The following is a 14,064-nucleotide window of genomic DNA, read 5'->3' as shown; positions in this document are numbered from 1 at the left end:
AGTATCCTCATACGCACGAAATTAAGGACAGTAATTTTAGTAGCAAGTCTTATTTCAGTTTTCCTTTCCCATTATAACTGGTAGTACAAGAAGCAGCTCAAGCTGCACTGTCTGCTGAGACTTCCACTCACCGTCGTTACTGTTGCTGTTGGGTCTATGCCTTTCATGGGCAAATGAACAGTCCTGTTCTTGCTGTCACAGAAGATCACAAGTGGACACGTTTTTTGGACAAGTTACTCTCTCTAAATGCCTCAGGTTGGAGGGGGTTTTTTAAACTGTGTTTTAAAGGGGTCTTTTTTAAAGATTAGTGTGCGCTAACTTTACTCATGTGGTTTCTGTAAATGACAAGAACTGGCCTTTCATTCATTAATATTATAATTATTTTCTCTTAGCTAAATTAATCTTAAGCTTCAGGTTTCAGGTTTTGACTGTTTAAATCTAACTATGAGACATTTTTTCTGCTTCCTTTCCTTTGCAGTCCTTTGGTGGGATCACCTCAAGATGTATGCCGAGCCATATTCAAAATCAACAAAATAAATAACTTGGGCCTGTCAAATGATCGGTCGTCCTGTTGATAAAACAAATACCATCATGCAGCCCAGACCGGCCCAGAGGATGAGTTAAGAAGCACTGGGCGCTCATAGGAACAGCGACAAATCTCAACAGGAGAGTTATCATCATTGACTCTCCGGAAGAGGTTAGTTCCTCGGTTTTTCTCTGTCATACACACTGTTCTTTGGCTTCAAGATTCTTAGAGCCAACACAATAAATGTCCCTCCTTTGTTTGTTTATCCCTAAAAGTTCTTCCCTTTAAGTGTTTATGGTCCGAAGTCAGTCAGCCGCATTAGTCATAAGATCAATTTCTTACTGTTTTAGTTGCCCAAGTTCTTCACCTCTCTGTTCAGGTTATTGCTTAAGCGACAGATGAGCGCCCATAGTGAAGGTTGGATACTGCACCAGAGCTACCATGGGAAGGCCGTTATGAGAAAGCCACGTGACTGTGGGCGGCAATTGTGAGGGTCGTTCCATATTCTTATCAGTGCCTCGACTGACTTTTAACGTCTGTTTCCCATTTTGATGGAGAAAATATAGAGTTTGATGCCCCAGGCTCAGGAATGAAATGTGCACATCAAATAGGAGGTTAGGGAGAAATTGATTTGTTCCCAGTCAAGTTCACGTAGTTCAGTTTGTCCCCCTGCTACCCGAAAATGCTCTGCCAGGTATCATCCTTATAAGCAAGTTCTGAATGCTAGGATCTTTACTTTCTGCATATGATTTCCACCATAAGACGATTTTATAAAGCAGAAGAGACTGAGTGGTTTTTGATTGTAACCCTGCAACTTCATGATGTTTAACTGTTTGGAAAGGATATACAATCAAACTAATTTAAGAGGGCTGTTTAATGCTCGATGGCTCTGAAAGACGGATGACGGCCAATTATGTTTCTGCAGTCTCTTTGGATGGCGGGTCAGATCTCTTCAAGTCCTATCTATTTAGGTGAAGTACTTGATTGACAATGACTACTAATCGATTATCATCTGCTCCAACGCCAGTATGACTATGCTTTGTATACGGGTAGAGGCCCTAGAAAATCAGTGGCTCACAACCAACCTGGCCAGAGAGAGAGACCGTCCGTAGGTTCGCCATGTATAGTGGTGTTAGAGGGGCCCCTCAAGACGTCATATCATACAATTAACATGCTCTAGCCATCAATTTCCAAGAAAGGCCTCCCTACACCACCGCAGCACCACCACAGAATCATTCAGCGTCTGTGTCCGCACAAGGGTCATGGCACGCGGAGCTATGGTTGTACAAATTATGCGACAAAATGGTTGGATGTAAAACAAGATAATAATCATGTGCAAATGTGCGATTAGTGACACCGTCTGAGAAGCCTGTAATTTCCACACACTCTTAACAATACAAAAGTCATACCTCAACACTCCATCAATGGGACAAACATAGAAATACCGTCAACACCATTCCATGTGCCTCATCCACATTTTTTCACATACTCATATTCCAATTTTACATCACTCTCATTCAACTTTCCCCTCCTCAGGGTTATGTGAACAACGAGCTTTTTTCTTCTTCGATTTAATTGTGCCAAATGTAACAAAATCCTCTCCTTCCGCTTAATTTGATCCATAGCAGGAATTGTTTTCAAATTATGTTCAATTAATTCGCCATTTCCTTATTCATAAACTCTCTATGAGACTGAGCAGACTCTGCGTTGTTTAAGGCCTCCCACCCGCGTTCATCACATTCTTTATGATAATAGTCCGATGCCTTACAAAATAGGGTACGGGTCAATTGATAAGTGTAAGTTTTTCTTAGGATGGTTGATAACTAATCATGTTAGATTTCAACGTTTTAAGATAGGGTGAGACGCACGATAATTCTCATACACATCTTAATCTTGTGTTTAGACCCTTGAGACTAAACGGCTTGTCCATACGAAAGGACTCGGTTCCTGTTGAGTGCTGCAGCAGCTCCAGAGAACTTTGAACCTTTTTTTTTTTAGGTTTGGATCTTCAAAGCACCTCGCCCCCCTATACAACATTAGTGGGGCTGAGATGATCCAGCGCCTGGTGTGTGTGTGGAGAACTTTGCTGCCCAGAGACTTTTAAACTGAGCCGACTGCTTCTCATTTAGGAGCAGTCCCCACCACTTGTAAATCTCAGGTTTGCGATGACAAATAATTTAAAGCCATCCCAGGCAGAAGTTAAACCAACCGAAGCTATTTGGTGTTTCTATGAACATTAATAAAAAAGTAACATATTACCCTATAATGTGCTGACCTAGGGTTACGTTTTAAATCGATAAATTCTTGCTATTCCTAGTGTAGTCTTGAAGCCACGTGTAACGTTAAACGTTCGTGAACCCCAGAGCACAATCTTGGTTTCCCTATCTAATTCAGTGACGGTGGGTCAAGCTTTGATAACCTCACCAGTCAGGAGGCTTGCCCAAGTGTTTGATTTTCCTGCCCCAAGTTTTACCATTTAGAACAAAGCATTCAGATGCTGTGACGAGATGTAACAGAGAAGATGCAGGATACCTAACTCCAGCCAGTCTGTCGGAGGTAAGGTGCCAACAAACGACACATTGAGCAAACTAGCAGACATGTCTGCCAATGCTAGCCCAAGCTGTTAATGTACAGGACACTTTCTAGTTTTATAACAGACTGTCATCTTCTTACATGTATTTAATATATAATATTTGATTTTAAAATATGCATAGTTAGATTGGTACCATTAGGATTAAATACTCACAATTTAGCCATGTCTTTACAAAAATGAATCTGAAACCACATATATTAGTGGTTTTTTTTTTATTTCTCTCCAACACCATAAATGGTGTTGCGTGGAGTCAGTGATAATCCTCTAGATTCTAAAGTGAATTTAATTAAACTTACTGTTCAGGTTGCTACTGTGTTTTCATGACTTCATGCACTTGAACAGTTTTGCACTGTGTTCTTTAGGCAGTCTTTCCAGTCTGGACCCGTCCCTACATTTTATAAATTTCTGTTCAATTAAAAAGACAACTCCTAACCGGACTTGGCGCTAGGGAGGAAATTGTCCGACTTGACAGGCAAAAACTTTAATCCTACATGGTCCAAGTCTTTAATATCACTTGGGTGTCTTTATGAGCCCAAACACATTGACCCGGCAGTTTTTCACAGAGAGTGAATTGGTCCGGCAAAGCAGTCAACACTTGTAAACTTACAATGCACATTGAAAAGAAAAGAAACCACCACGTGAAATTAGGCACCGTCACTGGTGTTGCTCAATGTAACTTCTGGGAGTGTCGGGACTTCCATCACAAGTGCCAATCCGCCGAGCTTTTGGACACCCAACAGCTGATGGGTTTCCTCAGCATATTCCGCCTCCGAATTCTCATCCTGGAGCAGGCGGCCTGTGGAGGTGCCTCTTACTTTCTTCCTCCGTGGCTCCTTGCGGCGGCTTCCGATATTGTATGAGGTAGCAGTTGTTTTACAAGGCTATTTTGCAGCTCTCCCCCTCTGCTGTGTACTATTTCGTGTGGTTCATGGCAATTAATTTCTTTTGAAGTCTACGCCACTGACTTTGTGATAAATTCATTTATTCAGTTGTTGAAAATTGCTAGAGTTACTTTTTCTATTTTTTTTTATTTGGTTTATTTATGCCCGCAAAATAGTACACCCACGGTTAGATCTAGCATGTAAATCAAGAACTCTAGACCAAGACCTGGAAGGGCTATAAGCTTGGTGAGTAGGGAACTTCAAATTTTGCGGCTGAAAGAAGTGGTGAATGCCCCAAAAGAGAAGTCTCTGCTCAGGAAAGCAACTCAGGTCCGATAAATCTTCAGAGAGTTCCAAGAGAGTTTATTGCCAAATGGTTTGAAGCCTCAAGAACAGTGCTTCGAACCTACCCCAGAGAGCGCATACATGCACTCTGACCATAAGGGACCCATTGAGTACTAGTCAGGTCAATCACAGACCACACCCATGCAACAATGAGCACACCCATCGGACGTGAAGGACATTTCCCACTCACTGTATTGTTACCACCCTTTTCTTTACGACTTGATAAAAATCTTTCAGTTTGATTTGTGACGGTGGGCCAAACCCATGGTGGAAGTTGTCCTGTCTGGTGGGTGAGTGGTTTCCTCACCCGCCGTACATCGCTCCTGCAACAGGATGGGTTGGATGGAGGAGCCAGCAGGAATATGATCAGAGGCAAGTGTAGTGTCTGTTCTTGGATTCCTAGGATATGATGGATGGTGCTGGATGAGGGCCTCCGGAGGGACACCTGTGGACACATGGACCCCAGAGGCATCAATTCTGGACACCAGAAACCTGATGAATCGAGGACACCCAAGGACCAGAGGGACACTAGAGAACGGATATCACCTGATGCACCACCTAAGGAACAACGAGGATCACCGAGGACCCATGAGCGAGCGCCAGAGGACGCACACACAGAGGACACAATGCGAACCCACGAGACAACGATAGACGGACCCAGGAGGACACGAGGACCCTGAAGACAATCTGCAGGCAGCGCAGAGTACCCGAGGACACGAGGACCCAAAGGACGACCGAAGGACACCGAGGACCCCAGAAGGATCCCTGACGGCACACTAAGCGAGCCAGAAGAGATCTCCTAGCAGACTATAAAGACTCAGGAGGACAACCGACAATATCATGTACTAGTTGTGATCACTTCCAAGAACCCCAGGAGCCAGAGGACAAGCTGATGACGTCCCTCAACCCCCAAGCTGACCTGACGAACACTGCAAGAAAAGCCAAACTGCAGGAGAAGGAAGGAGGGAAAGAGGGCGGAACAAGAAGAGGGCAAGAAGAGAAGGATGACTGATGGTACTCAGGTGGAGAAAGAAAGAGAATAGTGTAAAAATCCAACAGAGAACACCATAAAAAACCTGAATGAGCCAATGGATGTTGGCGCGATTAATGAGTGGAGAAGAAGATAGAATTAGGTGACCAGAGGGTGGATGAAGAGAAGACGGTTGAGGAAGAAGACGACGACACAGGACGGAGTGAAGATATGTTTTAAGGAACAGAGTGAGAAGAACGGCGGTGTGCACTGTCCATCTCTCCACTCCATTCCTTACCACCATTCCTTCCCCATCCCTCCATATTCATCCACCATTCCTCCACCATACCCCTCACCAATCTGCCTCCACCACTTCCTCCACCATCCCTCCACAGTTCCTCCGCAGCCACTCTCTTGCCATCCATCCGTATCTCACCATTCCTCCCACCATCCCTCTCACCATCTCTTTACCAACCGGATCTGCATCCACCTCGGGTGTCTTCCACACAATCGAAATCTCCCCCATTCCCTCACAGCACAATCCGTGGCGTGGCCTCGCATCTCTCTAAACCCATCTTCCACCATTTCAATCAAACACACTCTCTCCAACAATCTCCTAAATACAGGAACGCGGATTCTGCCCGCATTCTCCTCCCACTCTCGCCCCAATGCGCTGCCTCCCACTCCCATAATTCTCCCCATCTCTCCAACCATTCCCTTCAACATCTCTCCCCCACTTCTAGCCCATGCCTCTCAACCCATCCTTCGCACCATCTCTCCCCCATTCTCCCGCCACCATCAAGGGCACGAAATCTTAATGGGTGTTCGACTAGAAACTGAACTTGAATCAATACCAGCCATGTACAGGCGGGGCTTGTACCGCAGTCTGTTTTTTGTGTGTGTGTGTGGTGTTGTAGGTGACTGATGATCGCTAGGATGTGTGTGTAGGGTGTTGTCATTTTGGCTTAACGAAATTTAGAAGCTGGTTCCTTGGCCTAAGAACCATCTACTGTCTCGCTTGAGAAAACCTCCATGTACAGTACCCGGAAGGTGGATGGTTTTTGGAGTAATGGCGAGCGTGTTTACATTGAACGACAGTCATCACAACGCCCCTCCGTGCCGACAGATTGAGTCGCCAAACCCACAGTCGGAGTAAATCACAACCGCGCGTTTTGTATGGGCTGAGATCAAAATGTTGTAAGGTTTGTTGCATCTCAAATTCTATGACCTACAATTTCGAACCTGTATCTAAAGAAGAGTATCCCGACCCAGTCGAGATAATTGAAAGTAAGCTCGTGTAAAAAAATACGGTTAATGAGTTACGTCCTGTAATGACTGATCTGCCCTATTAACTATTAGAACTCCATGAGTTTTTCGATGCCACTGGACTTATATGACCACATCCATGACATCCCAGGACCATTTCATTTTCCACCGATGACCACACACACACGTCACCACACAAAGCCACCCCATGCTGCATCAACATCGTATCCACATCCATACGCATCTACACAACACACACACAACCAAAACCTTAACAGATCCTACTGATATGAAAATATAGCGACAGCTTACAGCGCTAACATCACGCCGCCGCGCGCCAAGACGCAATCTCACGGATAGCCAGTGAAGAGATTGCATAACTACATCTATTAAGTTCCAATGCCCCCTACTGTCACTTTGCTGGAAATAAATATTATCTTCGTTTCTAATCTCCTTCGCTCCTCCTACGTCCTAACTCTCTCCTCGTCCCTCCTCAAACCCAAATCCAGTCGCAGAGCAGCATTTGGGCGCCCATCCCGTCGACGTCCGGTTTACGGTCAGGAGGTTTACCTCTTGCTTTGCTCACACACACACACACCTCGGCTGAAGAAGGAGCAGTTTTCTCCATCCCACTGTTCCGCCAGAGGTTCGCTCTGCAGTGCTCAATTCTCTTGTCGAACTGTGTGCAATATAATAACGCTCCCTTACCTTCATACTCTAAAAGCTTCTGATTGTCCTGTAAGTCTTTATCATTACTCCAGGAACATCCACTATTTTAATACGTACTGCCAACAACATGACATGTTAATAATGTCATAACCGTCGGTCAGCATCGCTTCAGAGCTTTATGATCTCGAGTCTATTCCACAGTCGTCCGACAACCGAGTATCAGATTACATATAACTACCTCCATTGCACACGCACTATCACTAATTATTGTAGTGGACGGGGGTATATCGTGTGCGCATACCAATGAACCCAATTGTATACTCGAGTGCCGACCATCAAAAAGTTCTTGTAATTCCGTCTAATCAATATCGCCCTCAGAAAGATTGAACAGGATTAATATTATATCCTGGATCAATAAACACTCTCCTCATTGTACATTAAATACATTAGACAATATCTCAAAAATCTACATCCGGATAAAACGCACCGGGGTGCACTTATGTCTTTGGGTGATTACCTATCGACGGTGTCTACAACGACACCCTTAATCAACAATCTGCAAGTATTCTCTGCCTAACCTTTACACTGACTGTGCATACTTGGCTATAAAAGGTTCGCTGGATGTATAGTTCGACTATTCACACGTCAACGCACCTGTGTCGAATATTACTCGTCGTGATAATATCAGTGTGTCCACACACAATCCCCAACACATAGCACGGTGCTGTGGTGATGAGAGGAGTACTATCTTTATACAATCTCATTTATGGTCTTGCTCAAGATCTTGCACTACTTCTCGCGGCTGGCTAGTATCATATAGTATCTGCCTAGAAAGTAATTTTAGTTGGTATGTCTGTAATCCTCTATTAACAAGTAAAACCCCTCCAACTCCTACTCTGAATGGCATCATTCATCCAAGATCCATCTCAAAATGATACATAGCAGACTCAGTTCGAACCCTCTGGTGTTTAAGTCTTGGCCCATATTTGCGGCTAAACAATCAACCGTACAAAATAAGACCTGTTTTGCTACAATATCTGGCTTTGATTTTTAACAGACCTCCATTCCGTTCATTATATGTTGTGAAGCTCATGCTTTATTTCTGTGCAAATCCAGACTCTGATCACCCTAGCTCTCTCTGCCTCTCTTCCCATATAGATCACTAGTCATGTTTATTTTTTTTTATAATATACTATTCAGTACCCATCCATTCCAACTTACTAGGACTCAATCCTACACGCTATATACCTCTAGAAGAGGGCTTGGTCCTCAGCAAAATAAATATACATCATAACATAGATATACAAACATAGACCTTAACACGAAAGCAGTATGCAGGCAGTCTTGTTATTTCATCCTCTGTGATGGATACATAGAATGTTGGTGTGAGTGAGAGTGCTGTGGATATAACGACTCATCCTCTGTGATGAAATGATGTGGTGTGAGTGAGAGTGCTGTGGATATAACGATTCCCCAGTTGCATTAGTCATCTGTAGGGGTTTGAGAGGCTGCCATCTTTATGAAAGTTGAAACACACACACACAGACACACGTGCTCAGATGCATGACTGCATATGTAAATACAAAAAGTAAGTGAGTAAGTGTGAGCATGCACAGACACAAATGTACATTTTGCTCATACACTACTCTGTTTTTGTGCACTTCTCTCTCTCACACACACACACACACACACACACACACACACACACACACACACACACACACACACACACACACTCAGTGTGTTGGTCTTGGCTGATGCCGTCTCCTGCGCTGACAAAGGAGATGGGAGCCTTCTACAGCTGTAGGTGCGTGCACGTGCGCACAAGTTTGTGTGTTGCATCCATGCGTGCTCGCATCTGTGAAGTCATTTGCTTGTGAGTATACTGTATGTATACAGCAGATGTATCCAAGCTTGTGTGTGTCATTGTGGATTTTTGCTGATTTCATGGCAGCAACTTCCACGAATTACTGGAAGAGTCTAAGAAACACAAATACACACATACTTATGTAATATCTGTCAATCTCTCACAATGTGTCTTTCACTCAGTGCCAATATAGTGGATTAGTCAAAAAACTAAAAAAAATATTAGTAATAAACAATACAAATTAAATGGATTGAATGGCCATACTCACTCTTCTACCACAAATATGAAAAAGGAAGTGATCAAGCCATTTGGAGTTAGAAAGAAGTGACCTCACCAGACCTCTGTAGCCCGCCCCTTGTCTGTACCTCCCGCTAGAGGCTTGAGACTCCAGATGACTTTAGCCGCTATTAGCACAATCTGACAAGGAAGAAGAATACATGGAATAAACAAGACATCTCTAATTCTGCTGCATCAGTTTGGATTCTTTTTAAGAAACAATGTCAACAGTGTTATAGGGCAGTAGTGCTAGATTATTGAAATCCTCTTTTGTTTACCACGACATCATACCTATAATTGTCAATTCAATTTTATTTGTGCTGTATGATAACCTACATTATCTAAAAGCACTTTTACAGGGTAAGGTCAAGACCTTACAATATTATACAGAGAAACCCAACAGTTCAAACACTGAGCAAGCACTGGATTACAGTATTGTCAGATAGACATTTTTTTCCCAAATGCTGTATAATCCATTATTTTGAACTCAAATGTTAATAAAAATGGTGAGATAGAAGAGGGTTTTGGGGAAATATTATTAAATGTTAAATTCCAACACAAGATTTGGGGTGTGATTAAAACAGTGAGAGGATTAATTTACATGTTGAGAGAAGCCAATTGAGTTTAATAGGAATTAATGCAGATCTGAGACTGTCACCTGACTGCATGGTGAAATCACCCACTATTATGACTTTATCTGTACTAAGAACTAACTCAGATTAACTCAGAGTAAGGGGCAGGTGAACGGTATACAGTAACTTGTAGAACAGTTTTTTGTGTTTTCCAGCTGTGAAAGAAAAAGAGTAAGGCTTTCAAATGAGTTTAAACATAAGTTTGACCAGGAAGACTATTAGCATTCTAATTTGGTCACTTCCCAATCCCTCATTGATTGTCCAATGATTTCACACCATCTGCTTGTTGGCTTTTCAGTCAAACACTCCTCATTCTCACACTCAGCTGCAGGAAAGGCCCCATGCATGGCTTCCTAAAAGGATCACTGTCTGCTTTTTATAGGGCACTAATACACAGTCAACAGAGAAGCCTCTTTTTTAAAGTAAAACGGCTGGATTCTTTATTTGTGTTGTCTCTCCAGATTGTTTTCTATCTTTTCTATGAATTTCTTTGTGAACAGAACTTAATGTCTTTACTGGCCTATATGATGCAGTTGTTTTATTGTTAAAAGGTATCTATAGAAACCAGCATCATCGCGTGCCCTAGTAAACAGGTGGCTGAATGTAAAAATGTAACCCTTATGACCCAAACTCTATGAGCTTAACAGGCGTTCTGCCATAGGTATAGATTGTTTACAAGTGGGCTGGGTGTCTGTATATTTCTCAGTAATTATACAATACAGTAAACATTGGGAGCTGCTTTCCTACACCTCACCACACACACACACACACACACACACACACACACACACACACACACACACACACTGGTGGTAAACACAGTCAGATGCGTGACATTCACTACAATTGTGCAACTGTGAGTGCAGCCTTAGCTTCTATTGTTGTAAATTTATAGCTTTTGTGAGCAGCACCATTTGATTAACTGCTTTTGGAAACATTTCCCCTTATTCTGGGAAACTCAGCTGATGTGCTGATGATGAGATGCAGTTCAGGATGAAGCTTGTAAATGGACTGAGAGTTACAATTATTCTGTTAATTTGGCCTGATTTTTTTGTTAGAAGGATGTAAGCAAACATCTGCACTTGTGAGACTATCTTTTGTGTGTGCAACAGCCCCATAAGTTGTCTGTGGAGGCAGTTTAATACAACTCATTTTATAGTAGGCAACCTCTAGCGGCTGTAGGGATTATTATGGGAGCAAAGGAGGAAGTAGGTGACGTCTGAAGAGTGACAAAGTCTGTGTGAGGAGCAGGTTGGGGTGGACAGATGGGTTGACAGTCACAGTCCATTCACACAAACATTGTTTCTTATCTTAACTGGATGTTTACTATTGTAACCGTGACAACAAGGGTTCCCTAACCTTAATGAAGAATTTGTTTTAACCCAAACCATGATGTTCTCCCACACCTAACCAAGTAGCCTCATTTTTGCTCTTATACCTGACCAGACCGGGACTGTTCCATTAGCTTAAACAGATGTTTGTTATTGGTACCATGACAACGGAGGTCCGGAAGGCCTCCAACTGGTACGTTCCTATGGGTTGTATCTGAGGGAAGGAGACAAGTGACCTACATATAGGTTATGATCGTATAGGTCGGTAATGTTGCAGTAAAGTAATCTGGACAGGAAATGTAAAAAAGTAGAGCGTGCAGAAAGTTGGTGTTTTCACTCTTTCTCACACACACACACACACACACACACACACACACACACACACACACACACACACGCACATAAATGTATACGCACAGAGTGCTCTGAGTGTTGTCCCAGAGTGAACTTCGTCAGTTTGGTCAGCCAATCAACAACATGATGTGCTCAAAATGTAATCTACACAGCTCTGTTTGACAGAGTGTGTCTGCTCCAGCAGCAATCCTACCCACACTGACTGAGTGTGTATTGGATAATGTGTGTGTGTGAGAGTGTGTGCACGTGTGCAGGGGAATTACGGAGCGCTATTATGTTTCACGATTGCTGCCAATCCATTTTGTATTGTGATTGTCAAATGATCACAAGTGAGACTGGCTGAAGTCTTGTAGGTTTTTTATTATTTATTATGGTGTGATATTTAAAAATGACATGGTTGTAAATAAATCACTCAGATGTTTGTTTGTGTCTGTGTATGTATGTATGTATGTATGAATGTGTGTACGTGTGTGTATGTGTGTGTGTGCGTGGGTGAGTGTATGCGTGTGTGTGTGTGTGTGTGTGTGTGTGTCTGCTTGTATGTGGTAGAGTTGAAAGAAGGTATTTTTCCCACATGTGGAAGATGACAGCTGTCAGCACACACATCTACATTCAATCCTTCCACAACCCATCAACACAAAAATGTACATACAAATACATTCACTCACTCACACACACAGGCTCCCTGCACACACACACGAACATACGAATTGAAAGTGATGCACAACGCTCAGATAAACTTTACACAGTGATGATCCACAGAAATTAACACTCAATCTGTATACTGTATCAATCCTGGTCAAGACAACTAGACTGTTGCCCGGTGTTTATTTCTACTGGCACACACGCACACACACGCACTGGTTACTGTGTATCCTTGGGCAGCAGCTGTTTTCTATTGTGTTGTGATTGTTTCTCAGTTTTCCAGGGAATATAACAAACAAGTACCGCACACTCCAGCCCATGTTCGCACAGGAAGAGAAACTGTAAGTTTGACCTTTACGTCACAAATAATCAACGTCCCAAGTTAACTTAATTCTCATACTCAAACAGTGTTTCCGTTGCTTTAAAATTTTGGAGATGCAGCCAAAGTTGCATTCTTTTTTTAATATGATATAACACAAGATGATCAATGCAATCATCCTGTACAATACAATGTGCATTGGATGTCTGTAAGTTTACAGAAATATGAGTCAACAAAACCAATTCTGTAAAATAACACACACAAATTGAGAATGATTACATAATATGAAGTAATAAGACTACAAGAATAAAAGTTTCTCCTCCTGTGTCCTTGGTCATTTACTTATAGTTTTTTGGCAGCTAATACAGTATTTCTTCCATGAGTTTGAGCTCAGTGGTGGGTCTTGTTAAACAGTCTAAGTCACATGGTCAAGCTAGTATAACAAGTTGGGACCTGCATGGTTTCCATTATGGCACTGGCCACTATTTACACACATGTACTGCTAACTGCTAACTGCAATTTAAATGGTGGATAATGGTTTGTAGGAAGGAAACGTACCAGTTAGGAGCTGAGGGTGAACGTCATTAATGTGCAGCAGCACATGAGCACATGTGTTAGTGAAGCATATGGGCCAGAGTGTATATGGCTGCGCCATTAAGATGTAAATGTTACTGTATTTGTGTGCAAGTTTGTTTGTGTGTATGTATGCATATGTATTATACATATAGGTGTCAATGCTATACTTGACCAGTGATGTTCAGCTGTACCTCTAAACATGTCACGGTTAGCCAGGCTCTGGTGATTAGCATGTAGTAGCACCACATGTGAGACATTGGATTGCAATTGTGCTTGTTTTCTAACAAATCTAAAAATAAAAAATACATCACAATACATCATACATCTAACCCCCCCCCCAAAAAAAACCCCATCATAATACATCATACATCAATCAGTCAGAAACAAAATGTGTTAATTGAGAGATCTTTGTACATTATGAAGCCATTAGACAAATAAAAAACACTTCTGTAGCTTTTAAAAAAATGAGAACAAGACATAGTCTCACATTCTGCTCAGCAAGATAGAATTGGGTCTAATTATCTTGCTTAAGGGACTAAGGCATGTGGAGACAATGAGCTGGGGATCAAACAGCTACCTGTACAATTAATGGGCAACTTTGAAACTTGGGATACAATTATCTGCCGTCAAGTTAAAACAGTGGAGAACGTCAGATTTGACTTGAAGGTGAGGTTGTAACGGCAAAGCAGTAGCTCCAATGTTCACAATTATAGAGCTTCTAAACAAATAACATAGGTAAGTCTACAGTATATACAATAGCCAGTGATTTTAATGTCCCCATGAATATATACAGTAATATACATATATATATATA

The sequence above is a fragment of the Seriola dumerili genome, unplaced genomic scaffold, assembly GCF_002260705.1.
Source record: "Seriola dumerili isolate Sdu_G_001 unplaced genomic scaffold, Sdu_1.0 BDQW01000191.1, whole genome shotgun sequence".
NCBI classification, from domain to species: Eukaryota; Metazoa; Chordata; class Actinopteri; order Carangiformes; family Carangidae; genus Seriola; species Seriola dumerili.
Note: the sequence above shows the minus strand (reverse complement) of the source record.